The sequence below is a fragment of the Choloepus didactylus genome, chromosome 8 (assembly GCF_015220235.1).
Source record: "Choloepus didactylus isolate mChoDid1 chromosome 8, mChoDid1.pri, whole genome shotgun sequence".
Taxonomy (NCBI): Eukaryota; Metazoa; Chordata; class Mammalia; order Pilosa; family Megalonychidae; genus Choloepus; species Choloepus didactylus.
Genome location: NC_051314.1, coordinates 52,029,602 through 52,056,932, shown reverse-complemented (window position 1 = coordinate 52,056,932; position 27,331 = coordinate 52,029,602).

Sequence of the window (27,331 nt, the reverse complement as noted above, 5' to 3'; positions counted from 1 at the left end):
TCCAGTTTCTCATTAGAAAAATGAGGAGTGTGACCTGGATGATCTCCTACATCTCTTTTAGTTCTAGTAGTCTCTTACTGTAATTATTGATGTGCCTTATTACAAAGGATACAAGTAAACATAGTATCTTTACCCTATGTGAAAGTTCTCAGATTGCTGGATTCATTTCTAGGCAGTTATGACTTTGAGGGATTTAGGAGCATCAGGAATGTTCTAGTTTGCTGATGCTGCCAGAATGCAAAATCCAGAGATGAATTGGCTTTTAAGGGTTTATTTGGTTACAAAGTTACAGTCTTAAGGCCATAAAGTGTCCACTGGAGGATGGCCAATGGCGTCCGAAAAACCTGTTAGCTGGGAAGGCATGTGGCTGGTATCTGCTCCAGAGTTCTGGTTTCCAAGTGGCTTTCTCTCAGGATATTCCTCTCTAGGCTTCAGCTTCTTTTCAAAATAGGGTGTTTGTCCTCTCTTAGCTTCTCCAAAGCAAAAGTCTGCTTTCAAAGGCCATCTCGAAAATGTCTCTGTAAGCTTCAGCTCCTCTCTCAGCTTCTGTGCATTCTTCAAAGTGTCCTTGTGTCTGAGCTTATGTAATGCTCCAGTAAACTAAACAAGGCCCATGCTAAATGGGCAGGGCCACACTTCCATGGAAATTATCCAATCAGAGTTATCACCCACAGGTGGGTGGGGCACATTTCCATGAAGACAACCTAATCCAAACATTCCAACTTAATCCCCACTAATATGTCTGCCCCCACAAGATTGCATCAAAGAACATGGCTTTTTCTGGGGGACATAATGTATACAAACCAGTACAAGGAACAATTAATAGTGTTTCATTTTTGAATGTTAAATGCATTGCTTGTTCCCAGAAAAACTGAAAGAATGAGCTTTACATTCTTTGTGAGGTTTGTTCCTCTGAAAAGGGGATACAAACCAAGGTGATTTACAAATCTTGGAGGCACAGCTTCCCTTATCTATGAATACTAGAGAATACTAGAGTGAAGCTGTGCAACTTCATAACAATTGATAAATGATAGATAACACTTAATGAACACTAAATATGTGTTAAAAAATTCTTTTAAGTGAACTCGAACTGTTCACAACAATTCTATGAGACAATTCTATGAAGCACCAGCAATTAAGTAACTTGCACATGGTAAGTGGTGGAGCTGAGGATATAATCTAGGCATTCTGGTTCCACAGCCTACATAGATAATTAATACATTACTATTTCTATGTAATAAACAAATGTTGAATTTAAATGAACACTGTCAATTATATTCCCAGATAATTGCTTGTATTGTTTTACCATCAAACTGAATAGCATGAAGTACTTTAGTGGTCTGTGGCAGCTGAGTCCTCCCATTTAGAGAAAAGGTCCACTAGACCCTGGTTTTCATTCATTTATTTACACAATTATTTAACAACTGTGAGTGTCTACCATAGGCTGGGCACTGTTCTAGGTACTGAAAATACAGCAGCGAACAAAGCAAACAAGAAGCCTTGCCCACATGGAGTTTATTATCTCATGGGGAAGATAGATAATAAGGAAGATAAGTAAGTACTGTAAACTACAGACTGTTTGATAGTGGTAAGTGTTAGAAGAGATAAAAGGCAGGAAGGAGGGCTAGCAAGTATAGGATGGAGAGAGATGTTTAAAGTTGGGTAGAATAGTCAGCAAAGCCTGAGAAGTTGATTCTTGATCTGAATGGCCCATGCTGGGGAAAGAATCAAAACACAAAGGACTTAAAGGAGGAGCATATCTGGGCTATTCAAGACAATGACAAAGCAGTGTGGCTCAACTGATATGAATTACAGGGGAAATTGTAAGAGATGAGGTTAGAAAAGGAAAATGGGGTGGGGGTGGGGGGTCCGGACTGAAGATCCTTATGATTTATAGTATGCACCTCAGCTTTTATTCTGGGTGAGATGGAAGCTGTGAGAGGATTTTGAGCTGAGGAGTGATGTGATCTGGCTTTCATTTTAATGGAATAATTCTGGCTGCTTTGCTGAAAATAAACTGAAAATGGGAACAAGAGCTGAAGCAGAGAGACCAGTTAGGAGGCTATTACCTGTCAAATTATTAAAAGAGATTAGGCAAATGGGTGCTAATCATGCCTCATCTGAATTGATCAAATGTTTTGTTTGCTGCACAGAGAAAATCTGAATGTGATTTTAATACTAATTTGGAAAGACTTCCAAGAAAGTTGGCATAGTGCATTCATCTCTTTGAAGTTCTTTGAAATAGCAAATCAACCCCATATTGGATGTAAACTACATATGTACTCTCACTAAATAGTGACAACAAAGCCCTACTTCAAAATCTAAAGGTTATGCTAGATAATATACAATTTATAACTAGATGAAGTACTTCATGATTCAACAAATATCACCTATAATCCCAAATATGATAAGGGGGTCATTCTGAAGAACACTACTAAATTGGGGGTTGGGGAGTAGTCAATGGTGGCAAATGTGTATGGACTCATTCTACTTTCATAGAACATAGAACATCCTCCATAATGGGAGTGAGACTGAGCAAGAGACCTTCTGATCACAAAAACTATCTATGATTTCTGATCTAAAAGGAAAGGACAGATTGTAGTCATAGCTTGGTCAGAAGAGAAACAAGGAAACAATCTCATGGGAACATTTTTGGGTCCACAAAAATATTCTGTGTATAAATTCAGTAGTCATAGAAATTCACATTGACTGGTAATGTTTCTCAGGTTGTATTCATTCCTGGGAGTCTAGAAATGGAGTTCCTAACCTGACCTCACAGGCATTTGAGCAGACATGCCAGTAGGAGATGGAATTCAAAAAGTTTTTAGGCAACATGGGCAAGAAGTTGGCTGTGTGCTCCCCTAGCTCCCTTAGGACCCATCCCTCAACCGTTGAATAAGTTGAAACGCTGGACAAAGAATAAAAACATCAATAATATTGAGCGCCACAGTTTAAGATATTGAAGCATTGCCAAGCAAACAGGAAGGAAAATCAAAAAGAATCTCTGCCCAGTATTTAGGGGCAAAAAAAGGCCTCACTGGGACTATCTTAAAGGCAAAATAAAAAAGAAATGCATGAAAATTAAATTGATGCAATGGTTCCTCAACACTATGAAAGAAGATAAAGTTGTATGCAAAGCACACAGTTTATGGAATTTTAGAAAAGAACAGTTTTACCCTTTCAAGCAAATTAAAGATATCAAAGATAAGTTTCAAAGTATCAAATAAATTTATCATTTGGAAAAGGAAATAGCAGAGCTAATAAAATAAATTAAAAATAGATAATTTCAAAAATATTTAAAACAGCATAAAACATGTATTCATTCAATGCCATACCAGACAGACTTGAGGAGTACAAGTATGTTATCCAGAAAGCACAGACTTTGAAAACCCAAGTACAGAAGAAGTTTATTGAGCTAAAGTAGCACATGTGTAGAGCAGAACCAAAGGAAGTTACTGCTCAAAGGGTCGGGTTTGGGGAAGCAGTTTACAAAGGGAGGATGTGTGTGGGGAGGGGGTGGAGAGAGGTGAGGAAGATTTGAGTTGTGAGGGAAGTGTGAACCATTTGAGCTGTGAGGGGGACATGAGCAGGGTGCCTTTTGGTCATAGGCTATTAATTAGCAACCCACACAAGCAGGATGGTTTATGCCAAGGTTGTGGTTTATCTTTTGAAGATTAGCAGACTTGCTAGCATCAGTTTGACTCATTTTGTTGCAGTGTGAGATCTTTATCAGTATTGCAAGGGAACTTTGGCATGTCAGCCTGCCTCAGTTGCTTTTTGTTCTTCTTCGTCTTTTCCTGAGTAAAATGGGAGTTTAAGCAAATCAAGGTGATTAGTAAAGCTATTTACCATTCCAACTTCACAAGTAGAATACTGAGGAAAAGGGAAAAGAAATGAAGAATATATGGCAAAATATTTGAAAACTTTGAGTAAAAAAAAAAATCCCACAAGAACCAGAAAAGCATTGCACAATTCCAAGGGGGTGGAGGATATTATTTTGTCAGACCATTTTCAGATCTCATTGATCCGAAGATGTGGCCAAATGTCATATAAGTATTCTCAGTCACTGTTCAGATTGCAGAGTGTAATAAAGGCCAAGCTAAGGAATTTTGTCTTTATTTTATGTCAGTTTTTCCCAACTGGATATTCCTTGGACCAGTACTTAGATCAAAGACTTCACTTTGAAGATTAATTTCAAACATTAACACATTAAATTCTTGAGCAGTTCCACAAAAAAACCCGAGTAACTTGTTCTTTAACATTGATTTTTAAATCAATGTTTTCCAAAGTTATTTGACAACAAAAACTTTGTGAGGAACAACTTTTAATACCTCCCAAACTAGAGTAGCATTCTTAAAAATGCTGCCTTAGGACATTTGACCAAAAGACTGACATGGCAAATGGGTGTTTGGGGGAAATTAACACTGTGGTTGTGAACAGAATGGATTGGAAGCCAGAAAAGTTAACCAACTAGAAGGCCATTGAGATGGCTATTGCAATAAGCCAGACAGGAGAAGATGAGAGTCAAGAGAGTTATAAAGAAGGAATTGAAAAAATGCCTTGCTTACTTCGTATTGCTTGAAATGCCCCATCCTCTGCTTCCCACCATGGGTTTTGAAGAATTGTTTTGTTTGCATGCAACAACAGTGATAATAAGGTGTTAGTATTTATTGCTTAGAAAATTGTAATCGCTCTATTTTTCCCCTTATTTCTGCAGTCTTCTCACTTTCTTTATTTCAATTGCACACAGCTTGCTCCCACAGTTTTGCCAGTTAAAACAGATGAACTCATTTTTCAATATTAAAAAATCAGTGTTGGTAGGCTCTTTTTCCACATGCCATCCCTCAAAATTACTGCTTATTTTAAAACCTGATCAAATCCTACTTCTTGACAAAGACTTCCCAGACCATGGCCTCATATGTTAACCCGTCTCTCAATTATTTTGGCTTAGTTATCTGTTCATTGATATCATGTTGGAAACAATAGCATTTTCCCCAGAGAATAAGGCCCATGAAATAATGATTTTAAGATCTTGTACACAGTAAAGCAAAATATGTTCTAATTTTTATTTTTGTATCATTTGTTATAGTTATTTAAGAGCTATTTAAGCAAAATAACTCCTTGTAAACAGAGAAATGAAGTATCTAAATTAGTTTTTGGCCATTTACTTTTAGAGATGTTTAAGACAATCAGAAATTGACTTGACTGAATTGTTTTCTGCATGTTGAGAGAAACTATTATAGGCCCCATAAAAGGTGTTCTCCAATTTTTAATAGAAATTTTATAGTTTTAGGTGTTACATTTGGGTCTGTGCTCCACTTTGAGTTAATTTTTTAAGTGGGGCAAGGTGTAGATTGAAGTGCATTGTTTTGCAAATGGTATCCAACTGCTCCAGCACCATTTATTTAAGACTGTCCTTTCTCTGCTGAGTTGATTTTGTCCTTTGTTGACAATCAGTTGTCCATATATATGTGGGTCTATTTCTGACTCTCCATTCTGTTCTATTGATCTATTTGTCTATTTTATACCAATACCACACTATCTTATTTATTGTAGCTTTATAAGATAGTGTTTGTCCTCCAAATTTTTCAAAGTTCTTATTTAGTTGACTTTGCATTTCCATATGAATTTTAGAATCAATTTGCCAATTTCTACAAAATTATTTGTTGGGTTTTAATTGGGCATTAATCTATAGATCAGGTTATTTGGGGATAACTGACCTCATACCATATTGAGTCGTTCAATCCATTAGAAGATATCTCTCTTTATTTAAGTCTTCTTCCAGCAATGTTTTGAAGTTTTCAAGTCTTTCACATCTTTGTTAGATCTACCCCTAAGTATTTCATATTTTTGATGATATTGCAAAATGGCACTGCTTTCTAATTTCAACTATTTGGAAGAATTTGGCAGTTTCTGAAATAAACACATATTCCTACATATAATCTAGCTATTCCTCTCCTATATATTTACTCAAGAGAAATAAAAACATATGTCGATACAAAGACTTGTACATCAATATTCATAATAGGTTTATTTTTACTTGCCCCAAACTGGAAATAGCGCATATGTCCAACATAAGGTAAATGGATAAACAACTTATGGAATATGCATATAGTGAAATAAAACTCAACAATAAAAGAATGAGCTGTTGATCCATTCATCTTAAGTGAAAGAGGCCAAACACATAAGAAAACAGTGATTTCTTTATATAAAATTCTAGAAAATGCAAATAAATTATTGTGTCATAAAGCAAATCGGTCTGGAGTGGAGTGAGTAACTGGGGAAGGATTGGAAGTAGGGGTTTCAAAGAGGCACAAAGAAACTTTGGAGGTCATAGATATGTTCACTTTCTTGATTGTAGTGATGGTTTTATTGGGTTTATGGGTAATGTCAACCTTACCAAATTTCATGCTTTAAACATACAGTTTGTTGAATGTCAAATATACTTCAGTAAAGCCATTAAAACATTTTTGGAGAAATGAAAAAACTAGTTTAATATGCACATATGATTAGCATATAATTTATTGACCAGGACCTACTCTGACAGGTCAAAATGGAATGCAATGTAGTGTTGAAAATCTTCTTGACAATTAAGTTGCTAAATTCGATGATACTTTTCAAATTCACAACTAGCTGTTTCTCCCAATTTGTTCTACTAGGAGCTCCTCCTGCTGTTCATTTATCACTCAATTTAGCAATATACCTCCCAACTGTTAGTAAGCCTTTGATTTGGTATGAAGTGCTGCTTACCAAAATGACAGGTCTGAATTATATTATGCAATAATTAATGAATATTCACTGATGTAGTCTCAAGGATTCAATTAGTAAGTAAAATGAATCAAGAAGAAAATATCATAATTTGGGGGAGTTTCTTGTGCATACTCTAATTTCTCTTTTGAAGTAGTCTATTTGTAAGTCTAAGGTATTACTTGTAAACTTGTTAGTATTTAAGTCACCCACCTACCTAGTAGGGGAGATCAAGTGTTCCACCATTATTTATAATGGAAGATATTGTTCATATAGAAGGGTAAATAGTGATGCGAATAGGATATAAGGTATTTTATTAATAAAAGCAACACATGACACTTTTCCTTTTCTGTGCTTATAGACACTACCCACTTTGCTTTTTAAATGTCATCCATATTTATCAGACCACATGGTTCTTGACATTTAGGATTTTTTTTTTATTAAATTGTAACTGAAGCTTTGAGACAAGAGCTAATTATCAAGGGACTGAAGATTAACTTCCATTTCTTCCCCCCTAGCAGCAGGCTACAGTAAAAGTGTGAAATATCAGTCATTTGTGATACTCTGTAGCTGAGAACTTTTCTTCATTATCAAGATGCAGTTAACTCTTTCTTAGAGTACTTAATAGTTCTTGTAAGTTTCCATGGAAAGTTTCAGGAATTAAGTTTAATTTATTTGACAAGTTATTCTGTCTTTCTGTCCCTTCAAGTTATCTCTGTATATCATAATGGAAAACTCTGTTGAAAATCTTCCACAAAACAAAAATCCTTACTTGAAAAGAAGTATTAAATGTTGATGATTTCTCCATTAAAAAGTACATTTAAATAAATGTTAAAATGCCTATTTTTGATTTTCCAAATTAATCTTTTAAAAGACCCATTTCAAATTAATGAGACTATAATTTAAACCAGCCAACATTTTATGAACTTTAATATTTCCACTAAATAAGTCTGCAAATTATTTATCAGCAGCAACATTATAATTGTTTACCTTCTCTTATACAGTTCATAAAGATAAGCATCATCCAACATATGTTAAGGAACCTCAGGAACCATTTGAAAAATATTTACTGGAAAACTTTTAATAAAAATCATGGATTTTTTAAAGAATTGTGAAGGATCTTAGGTTTTACCATCTTTCAACATAACAAGTTAGCCTGCCACAGTTCATTAATGCTGGCACAAGACACAAACTCCTGGATCAGAGACTAATGACAGTTTATTTGTCACAGCAATAGCAGTAGACAGAGTATCATATTTTTTTCATTGGTTCCCTTAGCCCCAATGTTCATAGGGTGACATGAAGAGGACCAGTGGACATGTGCATATGCTGGAGAGGAACCCCAAACATGGGGAACCCAAATATTTTATAATGGGAAGTAAGTACGCTTGATCTTTGCTCCAGAGACAGAGACACTATGTCTAGCTTTCCATGTTGTTTGCTAGTTCAGAAAGATAGTCCAGAACGAAGATATTCAGTGCCTCTATTCTCAGGATATGCAGAAACGTGAGAGACCCATGGAGAATTGCCTCCCGGTAGTATTTTCTCATGCTTCTATCTTTACTTACTTAAATACTAACTTCCCTAATAGGCATTAAACATTTGACTGACATTAACACTTACAAAAAGGCTCAGTATATTGAGACCTATCAAATTAAACTAATTCACTTGCCATAATTTAGGCATTATGTATAAAAATTATCATATTTCTATATCATGGGAAATTTCATTTTTTCCTGAACAATACATAAACCAGCAATCTTTCTTTGGTTTATTAATTCTAATTTCTATTTCAAATCCCCTTTCTTAAGAAATCCAATATAGTTACCTCTCTTACTGCAGTTGTTATTAATACAATTTTTGGTGTTGGGAATACTGAGAGTTTAGGATTATAAGTAGTTGCCATAGTTAAAACAATAAATAGAAAAAGAACAACTCAAAAATTCTTAAAGAGTTTGCTAAAAGTCCTTTAAGCTGAATAGGGTATCTTAAATGAGAATCTTCACAAGGATATTTGATTAATTTTAGTGAGCAACAGCTATGCATTGAGAATAAAAGTAGCTGAAAAGGAATTATACTAAAACCAAGCATATTTTAAAGAAATAGAAAAAAGAAAGCATCACTAAAAACTAAAACAGACAATGGGATAAAAATGACAGGGCATGGAAATGGCCAATATTTGATCTTTTGTGGCATCAGCAGAAATTTTGATTCATCATTGTGCTAGGAACAGGGTACATGACTCCTTGTTTTAGATGGCGTCCATTCCCTGCTTCTTACACTTTGACTGGATGTGGTTCTTATCCTTGATTTTTGCACTAATGTTCAGTATTCTCCTGCCTTAGTCTTGCTCATGAAGTGTGGGATGAATCAGTGGGAATCATCAGGAATATCAGCATTGGAATGCAAAGCCATAACCAAGGAGTGGTGTCCAAGGCAGGCAAACATACTGATGGCTAGACTGGATATTGGGGGAGGCAGCTGTCTATGAGATGCTTGGTCAAAGCCTCTGCCCCACAAGAGTAGTCCTTATTGGGTGGACTTAAAATGACTCAGTTGGATACTCTTTTGTGGAGATTTAAAAAATTAGATGCATACAAAATTTTAGATAGAGGATGCTTCATTCTGAGGAGAATGAAACATGATGGGGTCATTTGAGTTGTTTCTTCTCCTTGGGGATAAGCACAGTAGACATTTTTTTCCTCTTCCCCTTGGGGCTAGTTCACATTTTGCAAGTGGGATCCAGTGACCATGCTCCCTCCCTTCTCCCTGCATTGATAGAATAAATTCTCATTTGAGTACTTATCTTCCCTCCGAGGGGAAAGTGTTTCCCTGATGTACAACTTTAGGATTAATGATGACTGAAGTATACAGTTCATTATATGGTTAAATTAATGATGATTACATAAAAAATTGTTTATATAATATAACGTGAGTCTATAGTAATTTCTAATTGCTCCTTTGTAGGAATTAGTGAAATTGTTACTTACATGTGGCTGAGATAATAAGTCTGTGTTGGCCAAATGCAGTCTACACTTTTATCACCTGAGTTCTCTTCTGTAACTAAATCAGTTTCTCTAGAAAAATATTTAGCATCAATTTAAAAGGATTCTGTATCTAAGTCTGAAGCTGCTCAGAGATCTAATTTTAATCAGATAACCCTTATAGATTGAATTTATATAGCTCTGGTAATTCTACTCTTAATTGTGTTCTTAATTGCCCAAGAAGTAAGACTGACTTACCCCCCTTCATTATAGTTTTCAAAATGTCAGCTGCTAATTTGAACCCCCCCTCCAAAAAAAAAAGACGACTTATCCAACACTCCACAGGACACTATGTTTCTGTCCCCCCCCCAATACTTTGCATATATTTGCAAAATCACTGCCACAACTCTCTCCCTCCCTGAATCCCTAAGCTACTTATGGGGTAGTCCATGGTAGGGGTGTGGAATGGGGGGTGGGACTTATCTTTCCTGGATATTTGGGGGAGAAAAGATAATCTCACAGGGGCATAACTTGAAAAATACTTCCCATGTTTACAAATGTTTGATTATTTTTAAATCACTATTTTTTATAATTCTTCTATTGTTAGCAATGTCTCACTGTTCTTATTGTTTAATTATTTCAAGATCTCTGGTTTGTAGGCTATACACTTTTTTTTTTTTAGAGGCTCTTTTGAAAGTTTATTTCTTGGCAGATCTCATTTCTTTTTTTAATGGAGTGAAATTCACGCAACATAAATTAACCATTTTGAAGTGAACGCTTCAGTGGCATTTAGCACATTCTGGTGCTGTGTCTGCTTTCTGCCCATTGCCCCCCCCCCCCGGGTGTTCCATGGAGTGGGGGGGTGTGAAGCGTGTCAGATGCCCCTTCTCTGCTCAGATTCTTTCACTCAGCATGATTGTCTTCAGTTTCATCCCTCCGTGGAGGGTCAGATCGTCGTTCCTTTTATGGCTGAGTGTTTGGTGGATGGAGGGTCCCACATTGTGATGGACATTGGGCTGTTTCTATCCTTGGCTGCAGTGATAATGCTGCTGTGAACATCCGCGTACGAGTATTTGCATACCATTTTTCAGTTCTCTGGGTGTACACCTGGGAGTGGAATTGCTGGGTCTAAATATTTAACTTTTTGAGGAATCTCATTCTTTTTCAATAGGGTACTATGCATTCAGAGGTTTTGTTTTGGCTGTTCTGTTTTTTTACTTGAGGCAGAGTGAGATAGACTTCGTGGATACTTTAGAAAGTTCTCTCCATCTGTCATTGGAAGTTGGGGCAATTGAAGAAAAAAAAATGATCTCTTAGCTATCCCAGAACTTTAAGAGCCTCAAACACATTTTTAAAGTTCATATGCTAAGGTTAAAATTTTAGCTCTGAAACTGCTCGTAGATGTCTGTGGGTAAAAAGGGAAAAATAAGAGCGAATCTATCGATGATTGAAATTTACTTCCCCTATTTAAGATGAAATTGAAGGTTGTGATTTTAACATTAGCACTCATATCCCACTATTCTGCTACTTCTCAGCTCAGGATCAGATAATGCAAATTCCTTTCATGTTTTTACCCTTGATTTAATTTTTGAATTTTAATATTTTTTCTAATCAACTTTGTCAAATTGGAAGGGAAAAATACATTTTTTAGTGGAAAGAGGCATGAGCTTGGAATCAGACAAATTGAAACTTCAGTTCTTGGCTCTCCCACTCATTCTACACACTAAACTTGAGAAAATCATCGTGCATTCCAAGCCTAGGTTTCATCACCAGTAAAGTGTTAATGACAATATCTGGTTTGCAAGATTGTTTGAAATTTATGCTTTATATACAAAAATTAGTAGATACATTGTTTGCTCTCAAAAATACTTTTTAAAAAACTAACTTGGGCAAGATAATGAAAATATTAGCCAATCCCATGTATATTGGTATACTGTATTTTTCTTCTGAACTTTGCTGATCATCTGTTAAACACCCTTGCCCAGACTATGTTTAATATAAATTAAGGGGTAATATCATTATTTACACCAAGGATTTTTTTTCCTCTGGCATGGAAATAAGTATTAATCCTTATCATCCTTTCTTTAAGTTTCCATAGTAATTGGACTTTTTTTCCTTAGTGAATCATGTTCTGCATTATCAATAGGTTGCTGGAAAGTCTTAAGTATATACAGGCCAATAAGTTATGCTCCCCAATTTGTTCTTCTGTATCTCTATTTTTGAGAATTTAAAGAATTCTAAGGATTTGAAAATTTTTTGGATATTTAGAGTTTCAAATGGAATTATTATTATTTAATGAGACTGTCTCCATATGAAAGTTAGCAAATTAGGTAAACTGTAGCCTTCAGCTTTCTCATCTGTGAAATGAAATGGTAGCTAGATTGCATTTAAGGTAAGCACTTAATTGTTCTACCATTTTAAAGTGATAGGAGACAACTTTTTTAAATACAATCCACCTAGCCACTGTATGAAACTAGCTCCTTCTATTAACTATCCCAACTCTCTATTTATTTTAGAATTCAGGGAACTAAAGATATAATCAGATGCATAGTCCTAGGGAAGTATCTCTTCACCTATAGACTGTCACTGCCTCTAATCCATAGATTCTTGAGGAGCCTCTCTGGACAAAAACATTTATCCACAAACCCCTCCCAGATTGCCACTTGCCCCCCTCTTCATGTGATTTCTGAAACTGAAATTAATCTCTCAAGTCGTTTGTCAAAAGGGGAAGGTTATGTTAGACTTCTCAAAACTGATCATATTTGCATCAAGAATGTGTCCATTAGCTATAATCAAATCATCTTTGGTAGCTCATGAACCCATATTCATTCATTGTGCCTGGACATGGTTGAGTTAAGGAATTGTGAACAATTTCAGTTAGTGGAGCACCAAATATTAAAGCTACTCTAAGTACCTTGGTGTGGTGGTTTCAAGGTGTATGTGCCCCAGAAAAATGTTCTTAAATATTGAAGCTACTCTGTTGTACCTTGGTGTGGTGGTTTCAAGCTGTATGTACCCTAGAAAGATGTTCTTAAATTTAATTCCGTTCCTGGGGGCTACACTGGTATCCAGTGGACTGGTTGAATGGGCAGGGATCCATTGAAAGGTAGGACTTTTGATGAGGCTACTTCAGTTAAGTGTGACCCACCTCATTAATTCCTATTACTGGAGTCCTTTATAATGGATGATATAGAGAGGGAGAAAGAAATCCATGGAAGCAAGAAGCTGAAAACAACAAAACCCAGAAGAGAAGGGAGAGACCAGCAGATGTCGCCATGTTCCAGCAGCCAGTCTTGGGAAGAAAGCACTGCCTTGATGATGCCTTGATTTGGACATTTTTCTCAGCCTCAAAACTCTAGCTAATAAATTCCCATTGTTTAAGCCAATTCATTTCATGGTATCTTCTTTGAGCAGCCTAGGAAACTGAAACATGTGGTATTGTAATTTTCTGCAGGTCTGGGCACCCATTTAATTAGCATTTAAAATTCCTCCCAGCCCTAAACCACTGGTCTTACAAAATGACATATAAGCAGAGGTTAATTAGTTCATTCATATATTCAATCAACAAAAATTTACTGAGTGACTAGTATGTGCCAGGCATTGTTCAAGGTTCTAGAATATAGAAATGACAAAAGAGAAGAATACCATGCTTATACTATCTATGAGACTATAAATAGTAATAATATGCAAAACCGAAGCTGATATTACATGTAGTGCATGCTAGGCAATATTTTGTCCACTTTATAAATATTAACTAATAAACCCTATTAAGTAGTTACTACTATATATTTTACTGAAACTGAAGCATAGAGGCTAAGTAACCTTCTCAAGGTCACACAGCTAATTAGTGGCTTAGCTGGTACTTGAGTCCAAGCAATCTGGTTTCAGATTATTATTCATAAAAATTTTTTTTAAAAAAAGAAATACAAAGCACATCAGATAATTACAAGGATTTTGAAGATAAATAAAGCAGGGTAAAGAAGATGAGGATTACAGGGGGTAGCGGTAGTGTTATTTTATTCTATTAACCACAGGAAAGTCTTTCTGATCTGGTAACATTTAAGCAGAGGACCAAGGAAGTGAGTTGGACTTAACCAATGTTGCAAATGCAAATAAGCAGGAATGGACGTCTATAGGCAGCTACTGCATGGGCTCAAGGCAAATGGACAGGTAGGAAAAGTCTAAGTTCTCCAAGGGAGGTAAAGAAAAGTTACCAAGGAAGCAGGAGTAAAGAGTGATTGTGGTCTTGAATATGATACAAATGATGTGGTGGGAGAGAGAGATTATGAACCAAGGAAGAAAAATGAAGGTCCAAGATGTTATGGTGGAACCTAGTGCTATCTTGGAGATGGGGTCTCCTTGTTGGTTTGTTCTGGTCATTATCCATCCCTTGTAGAAGAGCACACTTACTAAGAAATAGGGCTGAGTGTTGTTATATGAAGAATGCCTAGAAGAGAAAAGCCTAGTTGGTGTGTGACTGTTAGATGTGGAGTGGGGAGTTCAGCGAGGTTGGAGTGGTGATAGGTGCTGAAATAAGTCTCTCCTGGTTACTATAAATAATAAACACAGATATCCCTTCTTCTTTCCTTATCTGTATATTGAAATGTTTGTTGAACAGACAGTAAGGAAAAAAAAAAGAATCAGTGTGTGATTGTACCACTGTTCCCAAGGTCTTAAAGCTTTCAACAGAGCCATAGTTTAAAACTTCTGCCTGGAGAAGGTGACTGAATGAGGCATGAGCAAGGGGGACTCCAAGAGGACAGGATTTGCGTTTGGACCTAGTGAAATAGCAGACCAGCCGCAAACTTTCTGTGTGACCCCTTTCCCTATCACCAAATGTGTAATAAAGCCTAGAATTTGATATGCCTGATGTGACTGAAGTTGTTGTCATGTCCAATGATAGGAATAGTCTTGTACCCAAGAGGACACATGGTCTCCCTGAAGGCAGGTCCAGACAGAGACTGAAGAAGCTTTGAGGGAATTAAGGTGGATGTTCACAGAGAGAGTAGCAAAGATCTGATCTTACCAGATGGTGAAGCACATGGTGTGAGCCAGGTTTACCGATCTCTGGGCTCAGAAAGGCCCAGAATGCCTCTTAGTGTGCACCCAAGTAATTATAATATAAAATATTAACAACAGCATTATAGGATTCAGTGATAGAGAGTGATGTAATGGGGGACTGGAAGTAACTAGATACCATCCCAAAGCTAGGGAAAGGTCAATCATGACCCCACTCCCTCTGAATCCCAGGTAACCTCTGTCTTAACATTTCCCAAACTGGGTTCTGATAATCAAAGGGACTCATGGTGCGGTTGTGAGGCTAAATGAATTAATGCCATGCCAAGTTCTCTAGAATCATTTCTGGCACAATGTGAATATTCAATGAATATTTAGTGGCCATTGATGTTAGTTGATCTGTGCTCTTTTATAATACATTCATCTTAATATTTTTTGATCAAAGATGAATCTATATATCCTATTAAAAATTCTTTGTAATACATTAATGGATAATATTTTGACTGGAAAATTTAGTAAACCTCCTTTGATCTTAAAAGCTGTTGTTAGAGAATATTCCTTTTTTGGTTAGGATAAAAGAAGCATGAAGGCATAGTAAAACAATAAACACTAACAAATCAAAAGAATTAAAGAATACCCTAAAAAGTGGGAGGGACCTTCAGAATCACCTGGTTTAACAATGTCATTTTGCAAACAGGTAAACTAAGGCCAGGAGAGTTAAATGACTCATTCTTACCATAGAATGGTATCTTGACTTCAAGGCGAGGTTTCGGGTTTTTTTGTTTGTTTTGTTTGTTTTTACAGTGCCACATGCAAACTGCAGAAAGTTAAAAGGCCTTACTATCATTTGATTCAGAAAAAAAAAAATCACACTAAAACAGAATAAATTTAAAAGACTAAGGATATTTCCTGTGTGAGATTAGAGTGGAGGGGGAAGGTGTGGGGTTAATTAATTATAGTCTCTTCCTTAGCTTCCTTAGAATTTTGAGGTCTCTATCCCAAACTTTTAAATATTGTTATTGTTTCTTCTTTCCCCCTAAGCATTATGCTACTTTACTACCACTTTTTTTACAAGTTAATGCATCGTCACATTCACGTGCTAGACTATATATGATTCTATTTATGATTCACAAACGTACAAACAAAATGCACAGCGAAATGATAAAAGTGATTTCTCTGAGAAGTAAAATAGCGCTAGGGAAAGGAATGCTGTATTTTAACTTGTAAAATTCTGTATTGTATATATTTTTATGCTAGTTGAGTATGTCATCCTTTACTATTCAATAATATTTAAGCTAGCATAAAATGCTTATTTTCTTTGTATTTTACTCTTTCACTCTGTTTTCACTCTGAAAACATTAAATTTCGTACCAATTCCCAACTACATTTAAATTCATCCAGAGAAAGTTTCTTCCTTTCTCTGTACTGTAAGATTTCAATTCCACTTGTCTCTTAAACCAGAGACCAAATTATGCTAATTTATTACTTTAAGTTATAATATAACCTCTTTATTGCTTTAATTGGAATATTGAGTTTAAACCTTTACCAGGAGGAAACTGTTATTAAATAAATAGGAAACATTATACTCAGTCTATTTATTATAATAGTAGCAAGAATTATACCGCAATCATTTCTTTATTTTTTTGGTCATAAACAAAGAATGATCCCACACAAGCCTACTTATAGTTTCTATGAGTCCAGAGAGACATTGTAAAGTAGCTAGTATAGTAAAAAGATTTCAGATACAGTGTGTCTTTTATAATGTATTGCAGTTTTATGATCTCCAGGAGCCTTTAAAAAAATAGATTTTCTTTATGGCAGGCTTAACCTATGCAATTGGTTTCTGATTACAAAATTACATTCTAACTCTTTATCAAACCTTTCAATAGCAACAACACAAGCTCACAGAAAAAGGTCACTGTTTACTCTTTATTATGTACAGTAATTTTAAAAACAGTAAGTTTTATGTTCCTGTTTTATGACTAAATGCTTTATGTTCAAAGTAGGACTGATATTCAGCCCATATGCACAATTTTAATCATGCCATATGTTCCAATGTCAAAATTTTGAATATTTTTGAACTGTTAGAAAAATAACCACAGTCCTGAGCCCCCTAAGTGTCTCCCCAGCATACTGGACATCCTCCCAAGATTGCACCAAGATATAGGACTAATGAGGTAACATTTGACACAGAAGTAGTTCCCCAGGATTCTGCTTTTACCTTCTATTGATAGAAACCATGATCCTTGTTACATATTTTGTATATAAAGAATTTCTGGGAGAAGGTAATAATGCATTGTATATTATTCTCATATGGTTTAGAGATAAGAACGTTCATTGGAAGAAAATCTTTGCATTTAAACCCAAAAACATGGGCTATCACTTCATCACCTTGACCCTACTTGGGTTTGGTTCAGTTTGGAGTTGTTTTCTGGATCAGTCATTGGTTGTCCTCCTGGCCATCCTATAATTCCTTGGACATCATCAAACTCTTTTTATGGTCAAAAAGTATCTGGAGTTAGACTGACTGGATTTGAACCTTGGTTTTGTCATCTACCAGTTTGTGAAATCTTAGGTGTTATTTAATTTCTCTATGCCCCCGTCTCTAAAATGGGTTATAATAGTAGTCCTTTCCTCATAGTGTTGGTATGACAATCATTTTATATATTTCATGGTAAAGCACTAAAAGGGGTGCCTGGCAACATATCATGTTCAATAATATTAGTTGTTCTGTTTGTTGAGGGGTCCCACATTATTATCACTGATCAGATTGTTGTCAGTCAGCAGCCCAGACAATCTTCTGATTTATAAACTGAGACTTAGCTTTCCAGAAGGAATAAGTAATTATTTTTCCACAGTCCATTCTGGTAGAAATACACCCAAAGTAAAAAGTTAACCTTCAGTCTACCAAACAAAATCTTTCTGTAAAAAAGGCAGCACATAATATCACTATCCTTAATTTAATAAAATATACTCATGGTATACCATTGTAATAACTTAGCTGCATACTTTCCCTTGTCTCCTGCTCCATGATAGAAGAAAATATACTTGATGAATTTTGCTTCCAAGTGGGTAGGCAGGGCATAGCAACAATCAGAATAACTACTATTTACTATATTTGAATATATTGCCTTGATTTTCCTCAACACACTTACAAGGTGCCTATCATTATTCCCATTTTAAAGACAAGGAAAAAGATCATCAGCAAGACTAAATAACTTTACCAAGATTACACAGCTAAATTTTAAAAGTGTGTTAAATCTTGATTCCAAAATCAATGTAGAGATGATTAAGCCATTTATAAATGTGTTTAGTAAATAAACCCTGCTTCAGTATATCTCATAACATTAGGCTGCATTAAGAAAACAATTATTGTTTTATGAGCTGAATAGCTTTTTACCTCAGAAGTAACTCTTATTTGAAAACTATATACCTAATATCTAAAAAAGGTCTATTCATATAAGCCATATTTTCTACTTTCAAATTTATAATATTTATTGCTTATCAAATCAATCAATGAGAAAAATGAAGTTGTTTTGACTAAAACAAATTTTTAAACTTAGGGGTTGGTTATGGGCATACATCAACCCTTGTATCAAATCTATTTTTTTTCATATTTTATTTCATGTTCATGAGAAAAGCTCTTTTTGCATCTTATGTTTGGCTATGGAAAACAGATTTGTATCTTGGAATTCTTGCAGTCAAACAGATCTAAAAGCTTGAAAAGAGGAACAGAGGGATGTTTTAGTTCAAAGCACAAAAACCAACTACATCTAAAATAGATAAATTCCTGTTTAATGATTTTAAAAAAGACAAGAAATATCCACAAATTACAAATCTATTTCAGGTTATACCTATCTAATATGTTAAATGTTTATTTGCTATTAAAAAATCACTTTTAAAACTATGAAGATTCACCTGTTTCTAACCTGGCATGCAATTGTCTCTATCATCTACAGTTATTTATCTACACTGCTTTTGCTTCTCTTCTCTTACTCATTTCCCTAATTCTCCTCTGCCTTCACATTTCTGAGCACCTAATGGTGCTCTTTTCTATCTAATATTCTATTATATCTTTGGCTAATCTTGACAACCCAGGGATTTCTGATGTTGCAGAAAATATTTCATCTCTCTGTGATAAATATAAGATTTAATTAGAAGCAAGAGTATAAGTCTTAAGGGGAAAAGATTTGAATGTCAAGGTGAAAATGATTTTTTTTTTTCTGAATCTGAGGCTATCTTAGTTTTCTATTTTGTTAAAGAAAAAAAGGATCCCAGAGACAATACAATGAAGATCCAGTGGTATATAAATAATTATACCATTTAATTTCATTTAATTTTTATTTGGCTTCTCAAACAAGAAGAGAGATTTTAAATCAAATAATTAAGTCAAATGTAAATGCAAAGTTTGAGTGATCCATTGACCTTATATTCTCTAAAATGACCATCAGCTTGTATCTCTCCATATCATTTAGATAAAATTTGATGATTTCTTCTCTAACTTAATGTGAATGGTTAATGCATCATTTATGATTGATCATTATTTGTGGAATAAGTCCACCTTCTGAAACTGAGCAGGTTTCCAAATTGGTACTATTCATTGCTTCAGAACAACTCATCTCACAAAAAGCCAATGGGTCTGCAACCATGTAATTTCCCGATGAATTAGCTGTACAATCTTTTAAATTTCTGGAAACTTTTTTATTTTTATTGTTTTTCTGACTGCCAAAGTTCAGCTTTATGCCAAGACCATAAAGTGTGAAAATTAAATGTTTCTCATTTTAAACAATTGAAAAGTCAGCTTATGTTGAATAAACTACACAAAAGACTTTGACATCAGCGAATCACTGAGCAAAATCCCCAAGAAAAGCATTTGCAATGTTAGTCAGTAAATCCTTGAAAAGCCCAAAGACAAAAACATTTTGTAGTATTTTAATATAAGTTGGAATTTTTTTCAACCTACATAAAATAGGTTAAAAGGAGTTTGAAGTGTAGGAGTCTTTATTCAATAGCTCATCTGTGAAAGCAGCCAATGAAAGATTTATAGAACTTTGTCAAACTTACCTTTTCACAAAGGTTCGAGATGGTACAAATCAGGCTACTCAAACAGACTAATTCAAAAAGATCCTTGATTTGGCTTGACTCTGCTGAGCAGAGGAGATATTGTTACAGTATGCCGTCCATCATTTAATTCTCTATTCCCTAACAATGGTGTGTCCGTGGCAATGCAATTAGCCCAGTCCTTTGTGATCAAGGAATAAGGAAGCAGGCTTTGATGTTGCTCAACATTCTTTGCACTATGTAGTCTTTCTATGCAATCTTATATCTTAGAATCAATGGGTAGAACTAAATTATCAAATAGATAGCACCAAAAATTTCTAATTATACTAGAATCATTAATCAGTCCCCACAGCGGACTAATCTTAATCTGAGTGGTTCTCAGCTCCAGACAGAAAGAATGGAATCTGAAAAAAATAGACTAAGGAATATGTTTTCATCTCCTCTCTGAGTTCTTAAAGTTTGCCATTATACAAAATAAAGACATCAGGAAGCTATTTATTTTATTCTGATCTAGAGAAGTTAATAATATTTGCCAGTTTAAGAAGTTTTTCATCTTTTGCATCCTTAGCCAATCATCTTTTCATTGTTTGCTAACACTGTCCATTAATTTGTTCATTGCCATTAGAGACAGCATTGAATACTGGAAATTTCAGTGAAATGCAGAATAGGAAATTTTAGATTCCTGTCCTGGCTCTGATACTTACAAGTGCTACAGCCTTTTACAAAGCACTTAGTCCCTTTAGGCCGCAGTTTTTCATTTGAAAAATAAGCAGGTTGGACTAGTTTCTACGGCCCTATCCAGCTCCAAATCTCCACAACTTTCTGCTTATATTCTCTTTGATATAGGGTGTACTGGGCATTCACCTATTGTCTGTCACCACTTTGCTCTGTGTTGCTTGGGACTGGGACTCAGCAAACAGTATTCTCCTCTGCCACCTGCTTTCCTATTACATCCTGTCAGCAGGAGGTGCTAGAGGAAGACGGCAGGGCTGGAGGCTGAAATGGGATTTGCTCCTTTCCCATGCTTTTTGTTCCATGTGCAATGCCTTGCAATCACACATTTCCCAAGCAATTGGTTCCAGTCCCCAGCTTCTTTCAACACTCCAACTTCTTTTTCAGACTTCTAACACCTGTTTAATCATTTCCTGATATTAAATTTGCCACAGTAGTTTCCATTTTCCTCCCTGGTCACAGACTCCTACTCAGAGCATGGTGCTATGGATACAGCAATATGTACTTGGAAGACAGGAACTGTGTCTACATGGTTCACAGTCCTATTGCTGCTCTGAAACATAGTGAGCTCTCAGTATATATTGACTGAGTTAATAATGAACTTATAAGACAGATGGCCTGGGTTCAATTCCTAGCTTTGCCATGTAAAAGTTCTGTGATTCTGGGAAAGTTTTCCAACACTTTCTGATCCTCAATTACATAATCTACAAAACAGGAAAACAGAAGTGTTTTCTAGTAATTTCTGGTTACTTGTCATTATTCTGCCAACACCTGCCTTAAAGGACTGAGTTTTACCACTAAGTATACCATAGTGTCCCCAGCATTCAGCAGATGACCTGGCTCACAGTTGATGTTCAACAAATTTGTATTGATTAATGAATGAATGAAGGCTGCCAGTAATTTTTTTTAAAAAAAGCAATTTAAAAATTGGCTAGAACATGGTAAGTCTTTAATAAAATTTGACTATATCATCATTATTTTTTTATCCTTAAGAGTCAGGTTTCCCCAAAGAATAAATAGTATGTGGGTAAGGACCATATCCTAAATATCACTCTGTTTATGATGCCTAGCTTAGAACCTGGGCAAAATCAATATTTGTGAATAGATGGATGAAACATATTGCTATTAGTGCACAAATACAGTAAGTGCCTCATCCCAGCTCCTGGTTGTTATAATCTCCTTTATTATTATTTTAGATGCATTCTCTATGGACATGGTCAATTTCTGTCATTAAGAGCTTAGGCTGCCTGAGTTGAAAACCCAGCTCCACAAATTACTAGCTTTATAACCTTGGGCAAGTTGCTTAACCTCTCTATTCCACAACTTTCTCATATGTAAAATGGGGCTTCTAATACAACCTATCTCATACAGTTATTTAGAGGATTAAGTAAGTTATTGTATGGACAGCTTCTAGAGCAATGCTTAATACTTTGTAATCACTCAGTAATGCTAGCTGTTGTTACAGGGGCATTCATTGAGAGCTGCTAAAATCTTATTTTGGAAATAGGTTAAGTGTAGGTTATACATAAATAATTAAAAAACCAAAATTCTGAGAATGTATTAACTGGTTTTGGAGAGCATTCTGTTGATCATATGAAAGTAAGATTGATGCTCATTTTTAGACAATTATTTTATCAAAGGATAGTAAAAGCATAAAAGATAACCCTAGAAATTTCAAATTCAGAGGAGACCCTGGAGAATGGGACATATTGTCCAAATCCAAAAACATAAAAGTACAATTCCCATTTTGCTATAGTTTATGTAAAGATGATACATAAAATAAAGATTAAAAATTTTCAAAAACAGTACCTATGCTGTCTATCTATTCATTCAGTTTCTATATTTACAAATACTTTTAAGCATCTACTAAGTATCATTCATTTTGCAGATGAAGGTACAAAATTGCTTCCAACAGAAATCCAAACCAGAAAATGGCAGTATTTTCTCCCTGTCATCCTGCACGTCTAACTGGTTATTGAATCATTCCAATTATTTTCTTCTTTTTTAAACATCTCTAGAATCCACCCTTTCTTTTTCACCCTAGCTACAATCGCTTTGGTACAAGACTCATCAACTTTAGCCTGAACTTTTAAAATAGGCTTGTAACTGATCTTCCCACATTCATTTTTGTTCTCCACACATTTGTCAGAATGTCCCTATTCAAACATAAACCTGAGCATATTATGTACTGCTTAAATCTTTCATTAGCTTATTGTAACACTGTGGCTTTGTTAAACTAAAGTGGGTGATCTGAATGTCTAGTTATAGACTTTCAAGACAAATGATATCCGTATATAAGTAATAACTAAAATATAAATTAAAATCCAGTATAATATGTTGTAAATAGATGTGATGAAAGACAGAAGGACTATTTTAAAGAGAAAGCAAATTATTAATTACTATTCTGTAATGTATAAAATGACCCCCAAAGAAACTTTCAAAGATACTTTAAAATTAATATTTTATATTTAAACTTATGTAAATTTTTTCAGGGATTCCCAAAAAGGTCTGTTATTTCCATGTTTGTAAGAAGTATTATTACTGGCATAAAATAGTTCAGAAGGCACCAGACTTTTAAAAGGTGGCAGAAAAGAATAAAAATAGCTATCTATCCCAAATGTGAAATTTTATATGACCATGCCAGCAAAACTTTTTTGTCAGTGTTGAGGGAAATGATTATATACAGATTTGTTTATAAAAGATGCAGGTATGGTTTAAAAGAAACACAGTAAATCTCCTTTAGATGAGTGGAGGGAAAGACTGCAAAGAAGAAATCTTTGGACTGAATCTTATAACAAAGGGAAGTCCTTTAAAAGACAGAAAGGTTGACTGGAAGTCATTGCAAACTCAAGCCAACCCTGCCCTAAGACTAATTTCTTAAATAATCTAATATGTAGTTGTTCCAGTTTGCTAATGCTGCTGTTATGCAAAATATCAGAAATGGATTGGCCTTTATAAAGGGGGTTTATTTGGCTATACATTTACAGTTCTACAGCCATAAAAGTGGCCACAGTAAGGTATCAACAAGAGATACTGTCACTGAAAAAAAGGCCAATGGCATCCAGAACAGCTGTGTCTGCTCAGAAGGCATGTGGCTGGTGTCTGCTAGCCTGGCTCCTGTTTCAGCCCTCTCTCAGCTCCTGTGCATCCTTAGCTTAGTGTCTCCAAACGTCCTTCTATCCGCAACTCCAAGCATCTCTGAATATCTCTGTCAGCTCCCAAGCATCTTTCCAAAAGTCTCTCCCAGCTGCTTGGAGCTCCTTCTGTTTGTGAGCTCTTTTATAGAACTCCAGTTAGTTAAATGAGACCCACCCTGAATGGGCAGGGTCCATATCTCCATGGAAATAATTTAATCAAAGGTCTCACCCACAGTTGATTGAGTCACTTCTCCATGGAAACAATCAAAAGATTAATGTCTGCCCTCATAAGATTGCATTAAAGAACATGGCTTTTGGGGGACATAATATATCCAAACCAGCACAGTAGTATGAATGTCATTTTAAGCAATAATTTCTATAGAAAACATTTCTCTTGCACAAGCTTGTAAGTTTTGCTGAGTCCATCATTAGAAATTTAGAGAAGTTTGAAAATGAAGAGAAAATATATGTAGTCCTGTATATTTGTCTGTATATTTGTCCCTGGAAAAGTGTTTTAAGGTTATTTCAGATAAAAATAGCATACGCATTTCTCAATTTTCAGTTCAAAGGAGAAACATATATGCACTGTAGAGATTAAATGTGATAGAAAATAAATTTTCTGCACCTCAGTTTCTTTATCTGTAAAATAGGGATTCTAAAGGCACATGCCACAGAGGGTTGTAGAACGGATTAAGTTATCTATATAAAATGCTTAAAAGAGTGCCTGGCACACAGTAAATTCAATAAATATTATTCGTTATTATGATTATCATTAATATTGGTGTTATTATCATTACTATTATTACAGAATGCCTGACACATTCTAGATACATATTTTTTCAATAGCTCTTTAAATGAAACAATAGAATGAGTTTATTTTTCATGTTATGTGACTTTTATTATGTTTATTGTTTTCTTAATATAAAATTAATAGACATCACTGTAGAATATTTGGTAAATTGATTTTATTTGTAACATGTTACTTGTAAGTTAATTTAAGGTGGTCTTGAGATGCCTTATATGGAAGCCATAAATCCTGGGCATTGTTTGGATATACACGTATGAATTTTTTTATCTTTGAGGGTTGAAAGATAAAGAGAGTGAATATTTATCCAGAGATCATTGAAAGAGGCCAGCTTTCGGAAGAACAACACACGGAGGAGACAACACATCATTTTTGAAAAAAAGATAAGGATCCTTTGGAATCAGATATATTGTAGTTTAGATATACATTCCACTGTTTACTGAGTGTGCGAACCAAAATTCTCACTGGTCCTTAATTCGCCTCATTTGTAAAATGGGGTCAACAATGCTGAACATTTGACATTATGCTAGGTGCTGGAATTTCAAGGAGGAAAAAGGCACTGCCTCTACTCTGGAGAAGCTCACAGCTTGTCTAAAGGGCTATCACAAGACAGATTAATATTATTAATAGCTAACATTTCTTAAAACTTAAGTACCTTCTTTTCATGTATTAATTCATTTAAGCCTCTCGTGAGCTGTATGATACAGGTGCTGTAGGAGAAAGATTTACTCGAGGTCCCACTTGCACAGGTTTGCACAGGTCTCCTCCAAGGCTCTGTGAGAGGCCTTGCTAGCCTGTCCAAATGATGACGGACTTTTGCTAAGTCGGAAAAAGATATTTAACTTCATTTTTTTTTCATTCATGTTTATTGAGATATATTCACATACCATGCAGTCATACAAAACAAAGCGTACATTCAGTTATTTACAGTACCATTATATAGTTGTGCATTCATTGCCAACATTAATTTTTGACATTTTCATTACCACACACACAAAAATAATAAGAATAAAAATTAAAGTGAAAAAGAACAATAAAATGAAAAAGAATACTGTGTGCCTTTTTCTCCTTTTTTGTTTTTTTCTTCCCCCATTTTTCTACTCATCCATCCATAAACTGGACAAAGGGGAGTGTGGTCCATATGGCTTTCCCAATCACATTGTCACCCCTCATAAGCTACATTTTTATACAATCGTCTTCAAGATTCGTGGATTCTGGGTTGTAGTTTGATAGTTTCAGGTATTTACTGCTAGCTATTCCAATTCATTAGAACCTAAAAAGCATTGTCTATATTGTGCTTAAGAGTGCCCACCTGAGTGACCTCGCAGCTCCTTTTGGAATCTCTCTGCCATTGAAGCTTATTTCATTTCCTTTCACATCCCCCTTTTGGTCTAGAAGATGTTCTCCATCCCACGATGCCGGGTCTAGATTCCTCCCCAGGAGTCATATTCCACGTTGCCAGGGAGATTCACTCCCCTGGGTGTCAGATCCCACATAGGGGGGAGGGCAGTGATTTCACCTGCCAAGTTGGCTTAGCTAGAGAGACAGAGCCACATCTGAACAACAAGGAGGCATTCGGGAAGAGGCTCTTAGGCACAATTGTGGGGATGCCTAGCCTCTTCTTTGTAGCACCAGACTTACCAAGGGCAAGTCCTGTGGCAGAGGGCTCAGCCCATCAAACCACCAGTCCCCTATGTCTGTGAGCACATCAGCAACCATCGAGGTAGGGAAGCCCAACACTCCTGCATTCTCCACCAGCTCCTCAAGGAGGTGCTGCATATTTTTTTCATTGCTTTTTTTTCATTAACTCTTTTTTTTTTAAACCAACTATATATAAAAAAAAAAAAAATTAAAAAAACCCATACAATTAGAAAAACATTTCAAACAAACCATAACAAGGGAGTCCAACATATTCCTACCCTACCCTAAGAAAATAAGCCAATATAGCAACATTTCTGTAAACTTGTTCCCACCACACCCACCAGAAATTAACAAACCATAGTCATTCCTGGGCATTCCCAGAATGTTAAACTCACCCATGATAGCTTATCTGTTCTTATTGGGTTACCATTCCCCCTTCACCAATTGCTCTCTATGGCTAGTTCCCCTACATTCTACATTATAAACCATTTATTTCAGGAGTGTGTTGTTTAACCTCCAGGTGTTTGTGAATTTTCTAAGTCTCTGATGGTTATTGACTTCTAATTGTATTCCATTGTGGTCAGAGAATGTGCTTTGAATAATTCCAATTTTTTTAAATTTATTGAGGCTTGTTTTATGTCCCAGCATATGGTCTATTCTGGAGAAAGTTCCATGATCACTAGAGAAGAATGTGATTCCTGGTGATTTGGAATGTGATGTTCTATATATGTCTGTTAAATCAAATTCATTTATCTGGTTGTTTAGGTTTTCAGTTTCCTTCTTGGTCTTCTGTGTGGCTGATCTATCTATAGGAGAGAGTGATGTGTTGAAGTCTCCCACAATTATTGTGGAAACATCCATTGCTTCCTTTAGTTCTGCCAGTGTTTGTCTCATGTATTTTGTGGCACCATAATTGGGTACATAAACATTTATGATTGTTATTTCTTCTTGTTGAATTGCCCCTTGTGTTAGTATGTAGTGGCCTTCTTTGTCTCTCATAACATCCTTGCACTTAAAGTCTATTTTATCTGGGATTACTATTGCTACTCCTGCTTTCTTTTGGCTGTAGCTTGCATGGAATATTTTTTCCCATCATTTCACTTTCAATTTGTTTGTGTCCCTGTGGCTAAGATGAGTCTCTTGTATGCAACATATTGACGGTTCCTATTTTTTGATCCATTCTGCCTATCTATATCTTTTAATTGGGG